Source organism: Diabrotica virgifera, chromosome 6 (genome assembly GCF_917563875.1).
Source record: "Diabrotica virgifera virgifera chromosome 6, PGI_DIABVI_V3a".
In the NCBI taxonomy this organism is placed as follows: Eukaryota; Metazoa; Arthropoda; class Insecta; order Coleoptera; family Chrysomelidae; genus Diabrotica; species Diabrotica virgifera.
This window is the reverse complement of record NC_065448.1, coordinates 3474832-3492298: the sequence shown is the minus strand read 5'-3', so window position 1 is coordinate 3492298 and position 17467 is coordinate 3474832. Positions and strand designations below refer to the sequence as shown.

The 17467-nt window shown below is 32.0% G+C and overlaps 1 protein-coding gene across 4 annotated transcripts in view; it reads left to right on the top strand.

Moving 5' to 3' along the window:
* LOC114326336 (calpain-D-like) overlaps positions 1-17467 on the top strand; it is a 104252-nt gene that overhangs the window by 21919 nt on the left and 64866 nt on the right. The window contains exon 1 of one of the 4 annotated variants that reach the window (XM_050654211.1): positions 14208-14227. The exons of the other annotated variants lie outside the window; for them this stretch is intronic. The gene's annotated coding sequence lies outside the window, so the exon portion shown is untranslated. Of the gene's footprint in view, positions 1-14207; positions 14228-17467 lie in introns of those variants that run through there. 4 annotated transcript variants of the gene reach the window in all.

Sequence of the window (17467 nt, the reverse complement as noted above, 5' to 3'; positions counted from 1 at the left end):
AAGACATATTAGGGATATACGATCACCACTCGTATAAGGATAGGTAAAAGTATAGGTAAGAGGAAAACTGTCGGATTCGCTCAGCTCACGAAAGCGACAGCGGAAAATGGTCTTGTTTATTATTCTTCGATCAACGCTCTAAGAATAATAATCAACTAGGCTTTTCGATCCGACTTTTATATCGTTCAAGACGGTACAAAAACAGGTTTTACTTAATTCATTGGCGTACTGTAGACGATAAAATTATATTATCGTCACATCCGTATTTCCGTTGACTGTCGCAAACCTTTTGACTTGGAAACCTTTACGTTCTGAACAAAAATTTTCGAATCTGAGAAACTTTCTTTTTCACACGTTTTCAGCCTTCGTAAAACAATTTAAAGCCTAAATTCACGATATGTGGATTAACATAGCTGGGATTAGAAGCACAAGTTCAGTTCGCTACTGCACTTTTATGTTCTCCAAACTACTAAAAGCTCTTTGTGGTACCAGACCGCCCTAAAATGTTTTATTTACTCTAAAATTTAAATTAGACACACACAAAAGTTAATTATTGATTTCCCCCTCGTTGTAAGAGTCTAAAGAAGCCGATTTCTGATGCTGCTCAGTTAGTCAAGTTAGTTACCAACCAGTCACAGAGTTAGTCGGTCGCGTTTAATACAACAAAGTGTATTTTACTCTCTGTACATACTAATGCAGTCTCAATAATTAACAATTCTCTCATTACTTTCGTACTAGTCCAAGAGGCAGCGCTGAAAAATTTCTCTGAACTAAAGCTAGGTATTTCACAGTTGACTACTGTGATTGTGTAGAGAAACATACTGCGGTCGGTCAAGCGAAACGTAGAACAGGTGGTACTGACAGCTTGTCAAAGTTGCTTACCTGCGGAGGTAATTAAATCCATTTACTAAGGCTGAAAATCAGTACACACATTCTAAATTGAATATAAAAAATAGAAGTTATTATAGTCGGTCAGCTGTATGACGGGACAGAGCCGGTCGATCGTCCCCAATGAATGTACAGGGTTATTCACTATATTTTGACCCCCTTGTAAACTGCTTTATTTACAGAATTAGATAATGATTGTTTATACAGGGTGTCCAAATTTTTTTTTAAATTAAATGAATTGTTTAATTAATAATTCAAATTTTTTTTGGACACTCTGAATACACATATTCACACTCATAGATAATTGAATAACCTTTCAAATGAGCTAGCACACGACCCCTATTCTCATTTAAAAAAATAGTAGTTTACGACATCACGCCCAGATGGATGACGTCGCTAGTACGATATAATGTCAAAAAATCATAATTAAAAAATCGAATACCTTTTGTATTTTATATTTTTTTCTAATTCTGTAAATAAAGCAGTTTAGAGGGGAATCAAAATATAGTGAATAACCCTGTACATTCATTGGGGCCGACCGACCGGCTCTGTCCCGTCATACAGCTGACCGACTATAATAACTTTTATTTATATTCAATTTAGAATGTGTGTACTGATTTTCAGAATTAGTAAATGGATTTAATTGCCTCCGCAGGTAAGCAACTTTGATACCCTCTCAGTAACCCCTGTTCTACGTTTCGCTTGACCGACCGCAGTATGTTTCTTTACCTCTCTCTGCCTCTCCGTTTATACGTCCATAGTTTGGACAATCTCACGTTTATTACGCGAATTATTCTGGATTCTCTCGCTATCACGGTTAAGCTTGACACTCAAAACGCGGTTTACGTTTACTCGCGGCTCGCTAAGACATAGAAAAGTTGTGTATTAAAATTCGAAATCGTTATTATTGTATAGTGTTTGTAAAAAGTGTTTGTGTTATAAAATAAAACATTTATCTCTATTTATTATTCAGTTTCGGAATAACCGTTACACGTATAACCACATAGTAGAGGCTCTGTACTGTAATAAAATCTGAAGCATCTTTTCTTTTCTTTTAGTTTATACTTTATTCACCTTTGGTGGACATTAAAGGAAGTAGTTCGCTAAAATTATTATCACGGTGAATGACAGGACGTGAAATGCAATTTAGATTTCCCTTGTCGAGTATTTCGCCACTCTGTTATGCTTTATTTTTCCAACTTAAAAAGCTCAGAGGATAAATCATTTCGAATTTTATTTCCTGACTTATTAGACTTTTGATTCATAGATGGTGCTAGTAGCATCTTTGGTAATTATTTTGATAATTACCCGGAAAGGATGAAAGGATTTGATTTCAATTCAGTGCCTCTATCCAGGTGCTCCGATGAGGAAACGGTTATTCCGAAATACGTATAAGCATATAGTAGAGACTCTGTACTGTAATCAAATCTGAACCATCTTTTCTTTTCTTTTAGTTGATGCAATATACTTTGCATGCTTTTTTGCTTTTTTCGTTCTTACACTTGTAATTCTTCGTGTCAGATTTGTCTCTCCTTTTGAAGAGAGGCATAAGGATACTTGTTCTCCATTCTTGGGGTATTCTGTTTTGATTTGTTCTATTAGTTTTAATAGTTGTTTGGTCAGATGTGATCCTCAGTAGGTACTTTAGGAATTCCTTCGGTATTCTGTCCTCTCCTGGTGATTTTCCTTTCTTTACCTTTCCCTCATCAATATTTATTTCTTTATTTGTCGATAGTTCTGGTGTTGGTTGTTCATTATCGCCACCTTTAGCAAATAGAGATCGAATAAGTAGTCTGCCCATGATTCCTTCTGAATGTGTTTCGTTTTTATTAGTTCGTTCATCTTTTTTCTTTGTCCTCTGATAATTGTCGTAATTTCTTTTTTGTTCCACATTCGTCGTGTTTCATCTGTTTTGAGAAGCTCAAATTCAAATTCAAAATATATTTTATTAAAAAAATTGTAAAAAACACACTTATAGCAAATTGTCACAATTGAATAATAAGTGTCTAATATACATACAAAATTACAATTACAAATTATATGAGCTAAAAGTTAAAATGTGTGATTTAAAAACTCATACACAGAATATGGTTCTAATCCAATAAAATGCTTTTTATTTCAGTTCTAAATATATTACAATTCTGTTATTTAATTTTATTTCTTTTTATTTTATTTAATTTAATTCTAACAGATAATTTGTTGAAAAAATTTATACACGGATATGTAGGTCCTCTCTCTGCTGCGACTAGCCTATGTATAGGGAAATTGAGCCCTACATACCTAGTGGGTATGCTGTGTTTTGGATCAGAATGTGTAAACCTATCCCTATTCTTGAACAAGAACAGTAAACACTCATATATATATATATATATATATATATATATATATATATATATATATATATATATATATATATATATATATATATATATATAAGAAAAAACAAAAGATGTAGATCTTTGAAACACACTCAGTGATCAAAAGATCCACAGGTACTGGTTTAACGACCACTCGTACGAAATCAAACAAATGAAATAGAGAATGTGGAAAAATCCCCTTACGAATAACTCACACATCCACTATTTCTGTTGTTTTTTGATGGAATGTGTCTAAAGATATTCAACCTCTCATCTTTACCGACTAGCCCACGGAGGTTGAAGAGGGCGAAACACATTTCTAAGAACTGGTGTTTGGATCTTTGATTCTATTCGAAAAATTTTTCCCAGCCAGAAATAGTGGATGTGTGAGTTATTCGTAAGGGGATTTTTCCACATTCTCTATTTCATTTGTTTTATATATATATATATATATATATATATATATATATATATATATATATAAAGCCCTGCCACCGTTAATAATCCTAACTCCTTAAATTTTCCGGTACAGGTCCTTCGAGCTTTTAGCTTGAGCATTGTTCTTATTGCTCTCTTCTGAGGAATGAATACTCTATCAACATCAGTTCCTCCGCCCCAGAAAATAATACCATATCTGAGCACTGAGTAGATGTTTGCAAAATAAACTGTCTTAAGGTGTTGTAAATTCAAATACTTAGACATTACTCGTAATGAATAACATGCCGTGTTGATTCTTTTGCGAACAACACCCAGATGCTCTGACCAATTCAGATGTTGATCTATGTAAATACCCAATAATTTTGTATTTGTTGATAATATAACAGTTTGATTATCCAACTCAATCTCCTCTGGAATTATCTCATTATTTTGCTTTGTGTGAAAACAAACCAGTTAGTCTTCTCGGTATTTAAAACCAATTTATTTTTTAAGAACCAATTCTGAGCTGTTTTTAAGTTATCTGAAGAAATACTCAGAAGATCCTCAAACGTTGATGCTAATGTTAATAAGTTTGTATCATCTGCAAAATTTACAAGGTGAGACTCACTGCTCAGTATTTCGCTACCAAGATTGTTTAATGTAGAAAACAAAAAGAAGTGGTCCCATGACACTGCCCTAAGCAATACCAAGTTGTAAATTCCCTTCTTCTGAAGAAAACTGTTGTCCTTCTCGAGTTATAATAACTTTTTGTCGTCTGTCGGTGAGGTAATCTCTTATCCAGTCCCGAGCAGGGCCACGAATTCCATATCTTTCTAGTTTGTCGATCAAAATATGATGATCTATGCTGTCAAACGCTTTTGATAAGTCCAGGAACATTCCCAAGGAAATATCTCTGTTCTCCCATCCCAGCTCTGCTAGTCTTCCCTTTTTATTTGTCTGACTTCGGCTTCTAATTCTAAGCGAGCTCTACACTCTTGCGAAGTTCTTCGACGAAGTACTAGGGAAAGTTGTCCGAAGTGAATCTCTACACACTCACACTCGTTCAACGTCGAGGAACACATTCGCGCAGGAAGAAACTAACTTCGAATCCTTTGACTCGTTTGCAAAAACCGACACAGAATGCAAGGAGACCGAGACGAAGCGAAGTCGCATGAAGTAAAATTTTATCTCTCTACACTCTCGTACTCGCTGAAGTTCGATCAACTTCGCGAGTAGTATAAGTATAGTGTAGTCTCTCTTTATACTGTGGTGTAGTGGACGCTCTTAGTTTGCCAGTGTAACACTCTGTATTTGAAGCATAATAAATCTTCTCCGATGGCCTAATAAAACATAATGACTTCGAGAAGAAAAAACAAGGAAAATTACTGTCTGCAATCGACTGAGTTTTTTGTTTGTAAATATTACACAAAGCTCTTTTTGTAACATGAACAAAAGCAGAGATAGCAGTAATTGGAGCTATACAGTTCGAATAGCGATATTATCGACATTTTAATTCGAGTTCTTTAATAGACCCATTGTGTCATTTATTATTCTAAGGTCATATCACGGATTAATAAACGGCAGATTGAGATTTTCGTTTACAATTCAATATTGTCGCCGGCACTGACATTGTTTTTTGTTTTCTAAAAATATACTTTTTGGCACCATTTATGAAAATGTGACAATTCTGTTAATGAGTTATCTCAAATAGACTTTATTTACACGCAATTTGCCACAATTTGCAAAAATTGTCGACTATACGAGGGAAATTCATAAAGTAAGTGATGTGTAAGATATTTTTTTTCAAAGTTGGCCTTTCATCTGGTGCAGGTTTCTAAATGGTCAAAACAATAAAATAAATGGTAGGTTCTCTTTTAGTTTGAAGTTTAAAACAATATATACTCATGGACAAAAATATTGCATATGCATGTGGAATAAAAATTTTTGTGCTGTTAACCCCCCTGTATCACCTCCACACTGTGGTTCACCCAATCACCTCCACAAATTCGGTGTCTTCTTTCCAAGAAATACCACTCCAAAGCACTATGCCACCACCACCAAAATCAACACTCTGTATGAGGTTACATCTGGCATAGCGTTTATCATATGGAAGCAAGATTTACAAAACTTCGTCTATAGAAGAATTGGCCAACAGTATGCCAGTTGTAACCTCAGACAGAGCGTTAGTTTTGGTGGTGGCGACATAATGGTACGGAGCTGTTTTGCTTTGAAAGGACATACCGAACACGTGAGGTAGTTAGGCGAATGCCAACTGATATGAAAATTGAAAATATTTAAGAAAATCATGTTTTGCTATTTGAAAGCCATATTGGAGATGACATTTTGGTGTTAATGCACATCTTGTTGTTAGCATAGAGAAGACTTACCTTGATGAGACTCGATTTAAAAATTATACTGGCCAGCATAAATCCCAAATCAGATTTAAATACGAATATAGCATTTATATGATACATTAAAACATCGCATTCGGAAAAGAATTCATATTCGTATGACACTGGGAGAAGCACAAAAAGTTTTATTTCACAGGTTAATTTCAAAATACGTAATATTTTTGTCCGTGAGATTTGATCTCCCTTGCTAATTCCTTAACATCCATTTCAAATTCTTTTGGTGCCGCATCGTTACTATCTAGCACTATTTTTTCTTGTTTGTACTTTGATTTGATGTACTTGATTGTGCATTTCTTGCATCTGGTTTGGGTAATTCTATCCTGAAGACTTTTAAAGGTTTCAGATTGATCTTTTTATCATCATCAGTATCATTTTTTTGCCTTTCTATCTTGGGCCCCTTTACCTGCCTAATTCTCCTCCACCCAGATCTTCTTCTGTCTTCCTCTTCCATCAGTTGGTGCTATAGCCCTTCGCGAGCCTTGTCCTGTCTCGATCCATTCTTACATCCTTCCCCGTTGATCCATCCCTTTACTCCAGTTTCCCTTTAATATTTCCACACATCGTCCAGATATAAACTCCTGGACAAAATTAACGCACTACTCATATTTTTCTCAATAATCTTTATTTATTCATAATTTACTGTACGACAAGTTGCCTATGGACCTTGTTTGACAGTGGCAGTTGTTATAGTCTTGTTTTAACAATAATTTGTATTAAACTTCGTTTTAGACTAAAAGTGAGTTAAACTTTTCATAAAAAGTGCCGATTAAAGCAAAGTGCTTGTGCGAAACAATCTTTTTATTGTGATGTTTTTCATCACATGCATGTTTGGAAGTTCATTTGCATAAAATTCAAATAAAAAAATGAACCGCTAAAGAAATTTATCAATGGAGGAAGCAGTGCGAGCATCGACTCTCCTAGATGAAGAATATTCAATGCGATACGTTGCATTTGTTAGGAAGACATCATTCCAGCATCAGTCGCAAGGTGACTAAGGTGAGGCGATATAATGAAACAGGGTCGTACCATCTAAGACCAGGGCAAGGGCGAAAACGATGCACTAATCAAATTGATGATCGTTTTTTGATACAACGTGCTCTTAGAGATAGGAGAGTCACCAGTAATTTGCTAAAAAATGAACTAGCAGATGTTCGAAATGTCGCGATATCGTCTCGAACAGTTAGAAGACGTTTACATGAAGCAGAATTGAGCAACAGGAAACCGGCCAAAAACCCTTGCTTACCACAGAACACAGGGTTCAGAGATTGAATTTGGCAAGATTGCATCACATTTGGACCATCGATGATTGGAAACGAGTTCTTTTCTCCGATGAGACTAGAGTAAGCCTAAAAGGCAGATGGTCGTGAGCGTGTCTGGCAAAGGCGAGGAGAAAGGTTTGCCAGCTGCAATATCTCTCCTAATGTACCTTTTGCTGGTGGCTCTAAAATGTTTTGGGGGGAATTTGTTTTGAAGCTCGTACGGAGTTGGTCCCCATACGTACGAGGTCTATGAATACATGAACATTATTGTCGAACATGTAATGCCTTTTGCTCCGTTTCTTGGACCTAATTTTTTATTCATGCAAGACAACACTCGTCCTCATGTGGCTCGACAGGTTATTGGCTACCTAAATGATGTTATATTCCATTATTAGAGTGGCCACCTAACAGTCCGGACATGAATCCTATTATAGATTTATTTAGCGTATGGCTTAAGTATATCACAGAATATATTTAGATTTATGCATTATACAATGCATCACAAACAGATGTCCAATTTTTTTATATATTCGATTGACCCTTCGGTTGCCATTACAAAGTCTATAGGGTCGCCTGTGTATGAGCATCTATGGGACTATGTAAAAAAAAAGATTCGAAGTCGTAGACCCCCCATTGCCAATCACAACCATCTCATTGAGGCCGTTATTGAAGAATGGTAGAATATTCCTCAAGCTTTTGTTGAACATTTGATATCAAGCATGCCTCGGCGCATAAATGCAGTCATAAGAAGTAGAGGAGGGCCTACAGGGTATTAGTGTTGACCCAGATGCATTTTATTGTGTTAGTTTACTGATTTTTTTCTTTTTGCAATTTGGAGTTATGCTAGTTTAGTTACGCATTTCCGGCAAAAACAAATTTTTCAAGAAACAATAAGGCAAATTAAGGTCATGATAAAGTCATGTTGGACTCATTTGTAGGTGTTTATTATTATTTCAATGTAACTTAAATGTAATTGAATTGGTGCGTTAATTTTGTTCAGGAGTTTATTTAGGTCGCCCCCTTATTCTTTTTCCAACTGACCTATTAGGCATAGTTATTCTACCAGGATCACTTTCATCCATCCGCATAACGTGGCCCATCCATCTTAGGCGGTTTATTTTGATGGCTTTCTTTTATAAAGGTTGCACTTTGTTGCTCTTGACATACATCTCATTCTTAGTTGAGGGCCTAGAGACCAAAATAACAGCGGTTAGGCACGCAAATTATTTTTCTTATTTCTTTGGATGTGTTTGTCCTTTTCTGAGTGTTAATGCAGCGTTTTGATACGTGAAACAGCTTCAATTGCTTCATTTTGGCTCTTCTAATGAATTTTTTTCTAAATCTGTTTTTCAAAAATTCTCTATTGTATTATTAAATTTAATAAAATTTAAATAAAATCATCACAATAGAATATATTGTTATGCTCTGTATTTCTCTCTTTTACGAGATTGATGAGCAAATTCTTAATTTAATTAATTACTCAATTATTTTAATTACTGTTTATGTAAAACAAAACCAAATTTAAATTAAATTTTCTAATAAACTTTATTCTCAGGGCTATTTTATTTTTGATGCTTTACCTTTGGTTTGTGGCTTCTGGTATCTCTAGTTGCTTACTCCATCCAGGATAAAACAGGGAAGTTAAACACACTCAGTGTCATATAAATGTTAAAAAAATATTACATATGTATTTATCCAATATACCATAAACATAGGATCTAAAAAATATGCTAAAATCTAAATTTGTTGCAACTATTTCTCATCTACTAAATTAACCTTTAATCCTGATATCTCCTCTGTTTTAACAAAAAAAATTTATTTAAATAATTCGTTATTTATTCTTACAAAATTTAATAAAATTTACTTTTCTCCTTTTGAATTGATTACTTATTTCTTCTTTAAAATTTGGAATGACTAATTATGTTATACAGGGTGAGTCATGAGGAACTGTACATACTCCTACCTCGTGTAGAGGCTCCTATGGGGAATAACAAATGACCATTAAAAAGTGTCTGCTCCCATTGTTTAATAATATACAGGGCGAGTTTCACATTTTGACAGAAATTTGTATTCGTCATAATTTTTGAACGGTCAGATCGATGTGTCTCTTATTTTGGTCAATCGTTACACTATTACCACCTAATCAACTGATTTATTCAAACTAGAAAAAAATCAGGTCCGGCTTCAAGAAAATTAGTTCTTTTGGGTCTTAGAAAAAATTTCACCCTGTATACGCTTTTTGAAAACTATAATATGAATTTTACAAATTAGACAAATAGGCAATTAAAATGACTTATTTAGTTCTTCCCCACACGATTACTTAATTTTTTATAAAAAAATCAAATTTGAGTATGAATTAAAAGTTTGGTAAAGTGAACCATAGATTTAAAAAAAATAACTTTTATTACAAAAATTAAATTTTTTTGAACAAATATTTAATTTGTTACCACCCAATCAACTGATTTATACAAACTAGAAAAAAATCAGGCCCGGATTTAAAAAATTAGGTTTTGGTCTTAGAAAAAATTTCACCCTGTATACGCTTTTTGAAAACTCTAATATGAATTTTACAAATTAGATAAATAGGCAATTAAAATGGCATATTTATTTTTTTCCCCACATGATTACTTAATTTTTTATAAAAAAATCAAATTTGACACTGAATAATTAAAAGTTTGGTGATGTGAACCATAGATTTTAAAAAATTAACTTTTATTACAAAAATTAATTTTTTTTGAACAAATATTTAACTTATGCTACCACCCAATCAACTGATTTATACAAACTAGAAAAAAATCAGGCCCGGATTTAAAAAATTAGTTCCTTTTTGGTCTTAGAAAAAATTTCACCCTGTATACTCTTTCTGAAAACTCTAATATGAATTTTACAAATTAGACAAATAGGCAATTAAAATGGCAGATTTATTTTTTTCTCCACACGATTACTTAATTTTTTGTTAAAAAATCAAATTTGTCAAAATCGGAATTTTAACCTAAAACTGAAAAAAAAAATTAAATCACGGTTTAACTCGCTACAACTCTGTTCCATTTTAATATTTTTTTTCTGAAATTTTACAGCACATATCTCTTACCATTGTGAATATGAAAATTGTTGTAGACTCTCAGTGTTCTTCTCATAAAAGTTATGAATTTAAAAAAATAAAAGGTGCAGATTCGTGAATTGCAAAGTTAAATCGCAAAAATTAAGTGAAAAAATTTAAGATTTATCTATTTGATCACGTCTATGTTAAACTATAGAGTCCAAAGAGAAATGTTATGGGTTTTAGATCTAGACGTGGTATAGAAAAAAAAATGGTGAAGCTTTTAATTTTGAGAAAAACGTTGTTTAATTTTTATATTTTTATGGCAAAATTCCGATTTTGACAAATTTGATTTTTTAATAAAAAATTAAGTAATCGTGTGGGGAAAAAATAAGTAAGCCATTCTAATTGCCTATTTGTCTAATTTGTAAAATTCATACTAGAGTTTTCAAAAATCGTATACAAGGTGAAATTTTTTCTAAGACCAAAACGAACTAATTTTTTAAATCCGGGCCTGATTTTTTTCTAGTTTGAATAAATCAGTTGATTGGGTGGTAACATAAATTAAATATTTGTTTAAAAAAAATTAATTTTTGTAATAAAAGTTAATTTTTTTAAATCTGGTTTCTAGTAAATATTGTTCACTTTACCAAACTTTTAATTATTCATAGTCAAATTTGATTTTTTTATAAAAAATTAAGTAATCGTGTGGGGAAAAAAATAAATCTGCCATTTTAATTGCCTGTTTGTCTAATCTGTAAAATTCATATTAGAGTTTTCAAAAAGCTTATACAGGGTGAATTTTTTTTAAGACCGAAACGAACAAATTTTTTAAATCCGGGCCTGATTTTTTTTTTCTAGTTTGTATAAATCAGTTGATTGGGTGGTAACATAAGTTAAAAATTTGTTAAAAAAAATTAATTTTTGTAATAAAAGTTATTTTTTTTTTAAATTTACGGTTCACTTTACCAAACTTTTAATTCATAGTCAAATTTGATTTTTTTATAAAAAATTAAGTAATCGTGTGGGGAAAAAAAATAAATATGTCATTTTAATTGCCTATTTGTCTAATTTGTAAAATTCATATTATAGTTTTCAAAAAGCGTATACAGGGTGAAATTTTTTCTAAGACCCAAACGAACTAATTTTTTTGAAGCCGGACCTGATTTTTTTCTAGTTTGAATAAATCAGTTGATTAGGTGGTAATAGTGTAACGATTGACCAAAATAAGACACACATCGATCTGACCGTTCAAAAATTATGACGAATACAAATTTCTGTCAAAATGCGAAACTCGCCCTGTATATTAATAAACAATGGGAGCAGACACTTTTTAATGGTCATTTGTTATTCCCCATAGGGGCCTCTATACGAGGTAGGAGTATGTACAGTTCCTCATGACTCACCCTGTAGAACTGTTCAATACAAAAATAAACAAATATGGTGTGGATATAAACAAACTCTCCGTTTCACAAATGATTTGACTAACCTTTTTGTTTCTTTTCTACTTCTTTTCCCGGATTGCGTCGTCCTCGATTCTCCTACACGTACACTTGGGATGTTGCGAAAGGTCCCTCTCGTCCACACTGCTTCACAAACAAACAGGACTCGCTCGAATTCTCGACTCAGTTTTCTTTCTGATCGATATCTTGTGCAAATAGATACCAATCGGCTACTCGTTCTAGATAGAAGCAGGAATCGTCTTCGGTCCCAGGAAAATTAACTTCTCAACTCGGTCAACGATTTCGTTTCAACTTGATTCTGCTCGCAAAGACCAACTTCACCACTTTACACTGACTTCTCACTTTTCAAAAACTGGACTGCTCTCTCCAGATGTTAATTACACAATGACCATTTTTCTCTCCTCAAAATCAGACAACACTCTCATCCCTTCCATTCATCATTTGCACCAATCACTAAACATCCTTTCTACCCTCTACCCCATATTATCCTTTCTTAAGAACCAATTTAATTTTGTATCCAACTTTCCAATTTGTTAAATTCTCAGAGATACCAAATTATTTTCGTTGTTTCAAAATGCTAAACAAAAAACCTTCATTCTAAACTCAGTAAATTTGTTTACCGGCTATCCTTCTAAGAAAAACTAATAAAATGTCTTATTGTCCATTGCACAGCGAAATAAAAGGTACTTTATAATCTGATCGCACCATTGTTTTAATTTCGTTCAAAACCCTTTAACAAAACACCTGACGATTTCACCTTCCGCGAAAACACTGCTTAATAATTAAATTATCCTAGTACAATTTTTGGTCATATCGCCTGGTGAGAACAATAGTGACGAAACTTCAAAATGAACATTTTGAGATAATCGTATTTGAAGTTTTGATGAAACTGCTAAACAGTATAACTGACTTATAGGTAATCATTTTGCAAAATTTTTCTAATAATGTGCTTTCTAGATATGTAAACCAATTAGTAGAAGTAATTTTATTTGAAGAAAAGATGGATATTGTATTTATTTTTGATTTTTTTTCTGCGTTACGCCATTATTGCATTATCGAAGATGTTTAATTTGATGTTTCGCCACTATACTTTAATACTACTATGCTACAACAGATTAGTTTCTGTTTTAAATAATTAAAAAATTTACTTTTAAAAATAAATTAAACGCATCAAATAAAATATTTTATTGTACACACCAGTTATGCGCAAAATGAAACTAAAGTACAATAGAAAAATAACAAAATAAGATCTTAAGTAATAATTATGAAAACGATAAACATGATAAAAGATAAAAAGTAAGCAAAAGAACTATGAATTGTAAAATTAAATTCATCATTTCACTCACGTATGTTTCGTATTTAGAATTTAAACTACTAAAGAAATTATTGTGGGTAGAAGGAATTGATTTATTTTGTAAGACTTCTTTTTAGAAATGAATATTGGTTCTCGATAGTGTGGAATTAAACAATACTGATTCAAAGTGGATAGACACTTTCTTGATTTGCTATTTCTAAGTACCTAAGAACGATTGAAACTGAGTTTCTCTGTAAGAAGTTTTAAAAAGAAAAACACAAAAGCAAAAACGACCACACAGACTAAAGTGCTCATTCGCCACTATTGCACATTGTACTACTATCTTTAATAAAATATCTAATATTTCAAATACATGTAGGCACGGCGTAATTACAGATTCGCCAGTATTGATATAAAGTTTGGTGTGCTTTCGTCGTTACTGCATCAAAATATTTGACAAATTCACAATACCATAAAGACTTGTAGGCGCCCTCTAGTAATAAGGAAATTAAATAATTGTTAGCCGATATTGCACATAAAAGAGGGCATATTTAGATGTCGATTGATGGACTTAACTCAAAAACGTTAATTTTCGAGTTTCGCCACTATTGTTCTCACTAGGCGATATACAGGGCGATGAAAATCTACAATTTCGTGGTCTCTGATATAAATTTATTTTCTAAATTTTTCCAAAAAAAAATAAATATACAACACTATGTATACAAAGAATACGATGTTTTTAGAAATTTAAGGCTTCATTGACTAGACTAAAAGGCTCATTAATATATTCATATCACTAATTATTATGAAGAAATATTGTAGGCCAGAAGTAAATTATAATAATTAGTATAGTTCGTCCTTTTAGTAAAAACGGTCTTTAAATAGTAACGGCCTCTTCATATACTTAACACGTAACGATCTTTGACCAGTTTATTGTCTATTGTAGTTTTCTTATATTGGATAAACAGTTTTTTTCTCCAGAGTCATTTTATTGATCTGGAATCCTATTTCAATTATTAAGCAGTTTCATTTAAATAGATGTTGAGTGTATATACAATTTTTAGTGTATGTACAAGTTTTTGATCTATTTTATAATTGGTAAGTATTTAAAAATGTATCTTCTTCGTCTTTGCCGTCTTCTTTCGTAGGTTGGCGATGAGCATGACTATTTGTATTCTGTTAACAACTGTTTAAAAAAAAGCTGATTAGACGAACAATTAAATGACTGCCTGAGATTGTGCAGCCATGACATTTGTCGCTTTCAAACGCTACGCTTTCCTAGAATCTTTCACTTCATGATATTCTGCACAAACTGGTGTTCTGTTCCTCTCATTGCGTGTCCAAGGTATTGTAGTTTTCGTGTCTTCATTTCATTATTCGGTTCTGTTTCTTTTGAAAGTCTTCGTAAGACAGACTTCTTCATTCGCAACCATGTCTATATCTATTCCAGATATTCTCAGGATTCTTCTGCAAAGCAACATATCGAAAACTCCAACATTTATATAAATACTATTATGCTCTGTATTTTCTCCTTGTTATGAGATTGATAAGCATCCTATTAATTAGATTAATTAATTAATTATTTTAATTGCTACTCATGAAAACAAAACCAAAATTTAATAAATCTTTTCAATAAAGAATATTCTCAGGGCTAATTGATTGGATGTATTACCTTTATTTTGTGCCTTTTAGTATTTCTCGTTGCTTACTTTATCCAGGACAAAACAGAGAAAAAAATGTACTCAAAATCATATAAATTTTATAAATATTATTTATTCACATACTATACCATAAATATAAAAGATTAAAAATTTAATCTAACTTTATTCTGTTGTAAAAAATTTCTTATTTACTCAACAATAAATCTTTAATAGGGAACTTGCACAATTTTTTTTATTACATAATAATGTTCAGTTTTGTTTAAAAATGAGATTTCCAAAATTTCACGCTTTAAAAACTCGTAATAACTTAGAAATACGTATTTAAAGTCTTCAGCGGTATAAAATAGTTCAAACGACCCGTGACGTCACATAGTTTTACATTAGTTATTATTATGGTTATATTTCGCTGTGTCTAGGTACACTCTAACGTGTACGCAAATAAAAAAGTTAGGTATGTACACGCGAATTAAACTTCATCAAGCCAGTGACGTTATTATTTAGCGTGCGCAGTGACTGTATATTTTGGTACATGCTATTTTGATATGTTTAGCGTGTGTTTGATAGAAAAATATTTGTTAAAGGAAGGGAAGCAGAACTATTCAGATGTTTCAAACTTAATTGTAATAAATCAATGTATATATTAAAGTATATATTTAGGTTAGCAAAATAAATATATGTATTTAGTTGACATAACACATAAAAATATTGTTAAAATAATTTTTATACGTAAGTTAATTACTATAATCAACTATTCTAAATAGGAAATAAGCCACAATTTAACTAAAAAAATGATTTTATTAACGTTTCGACGTCCAAATCGGATGTCATTGTCAAAATACAAAAATTTGTCAGATTAAATAAATTATTAGAAAAATTTTTTTACTAAGCAACACCATTTTTGTTTAATTTAATAATATTTTGTATTTTGACAACGACGTCCGATTTAGACGTCGAAACGTTAATAAAATCATTTTTTGGTTAAATTGTGGCTTAGTTCCCATTTAGAATAGTTGATTACAAAAATGCCACAAAGATAATAGCTTCAGAACAAGTTAATTATTATTGTGAAAGCTTTAGGTCTTCTTTTTATTTTAATCTTTTACGGTAATACATACTATTTCATTTATAACTAAAAAAATACATATTAATGTCTCTTATCTTTTTCGTACTGTTTTAAAATGTTCTTAAACTCATTAAAAGAACTAAATAATGTTCCACACTCCGTAGTTAATTTAAAAACAAACACTAAACAAATAAAAAATAAGAAATCACTGACACTCTAACTTTTTTATTTGCGTACACGGTAACGTATACCTAGACACAACCTTATATTTAGGTATATTCTTCTTCTCCTTCTTTAGTTTATTGGCCTCCACCTACTTGGGTATTTGGCAAGCTCATCGTCGTGGAATAAGTCAAAAATATTTATATTCTAATGACATTTATCGTATGTCATTGTAATAATATATACCAGTTTGTTAAAATTGTAGTTTTATACTGTTTTTGAATGAAAGGAACGAAGGTTTACTATTGAAAATAAAACCATTTTGTAAAAGTACGAATTTTTCTATGAATAGTTCAAACGATCAAAAACACTTGTAACGTCACATACACTGTAAATGTATTTTCTACTGACGTTTATAACGTCTAATTTAAAATTCTGTTTACTTTATTGGAAAAATGTAAATGTAAAACCAAGTTACGTCATGACGCGTTTGGGACCACCTGTTTTAATTTGAATTTTTAATCGTCTTTAGGGGCAAAACGAAAGACAAACAAAACTTTTTTATCTTTGATACATGTTTTTAAATTATGTTGTGTTGTGATTTATAACATTTTTTTTCGAATTTAAAAATTTATGCAAGTTCCCTATTCTACTATCTTCTTTTTGAAACCAAAATTCATTCAAATGAATCGGTAGACTGTTCTTATTATTATATAAAAAAAAACAAAATTTAATTTTCACTTTTTAAATAGATTACTTATATCTTCTATGAATTTATGTATGAATAATTTATGCTGTGAAACTGTTAAGTTGACAAAAAACAAATATGGTATGTAATACAAAACAACTGTCTCTTTCACAAATAATCTGACTAACCTTTTCTATCGTCCTTATTTCTTCTCCTGGATTGTGTTGTCCTCAGTTCTCCCACAACGTGCTCCTCGGATGCTGCAACTGTCCTTCTCCTTCAAACGGTTTCAAAAAAAAAATAAACACTCCTTAATTGAATCTCTGGCTCGATAAAAATAATATCAATTTTTAGAATTTAAAGATTTTTCTCTCAGCTCAGTATCTCGTGCAAAGTTTATATAAAACGGCTACTCGTTCCAGACAGAAACTGGAATCTATTCGGACACAAGGAGTTTGTACTTCTCGACTTGATCACGATTTCGTCTCAACACGAATCTACTTCCACGGCCACCGAATTAACACACTTAACACAAAAATACTACTTTCAAAACTCGACTGCCTGCTCTCGATGTTAATTACACAGTGAATTCTTTTTTTTCATCAATCCGAAACTCATAACTCTATTCCCCTTCCATCGGTCTCCTCTCCAATCACAAGCATTCTCCACACATCATATCCCTACTTTTTTTCTTAAGAACAAATAGTATTGTATACAAAATTTCTGTCTCGTTAATTTCCAGGAGATATTAAAATTAAACTTAC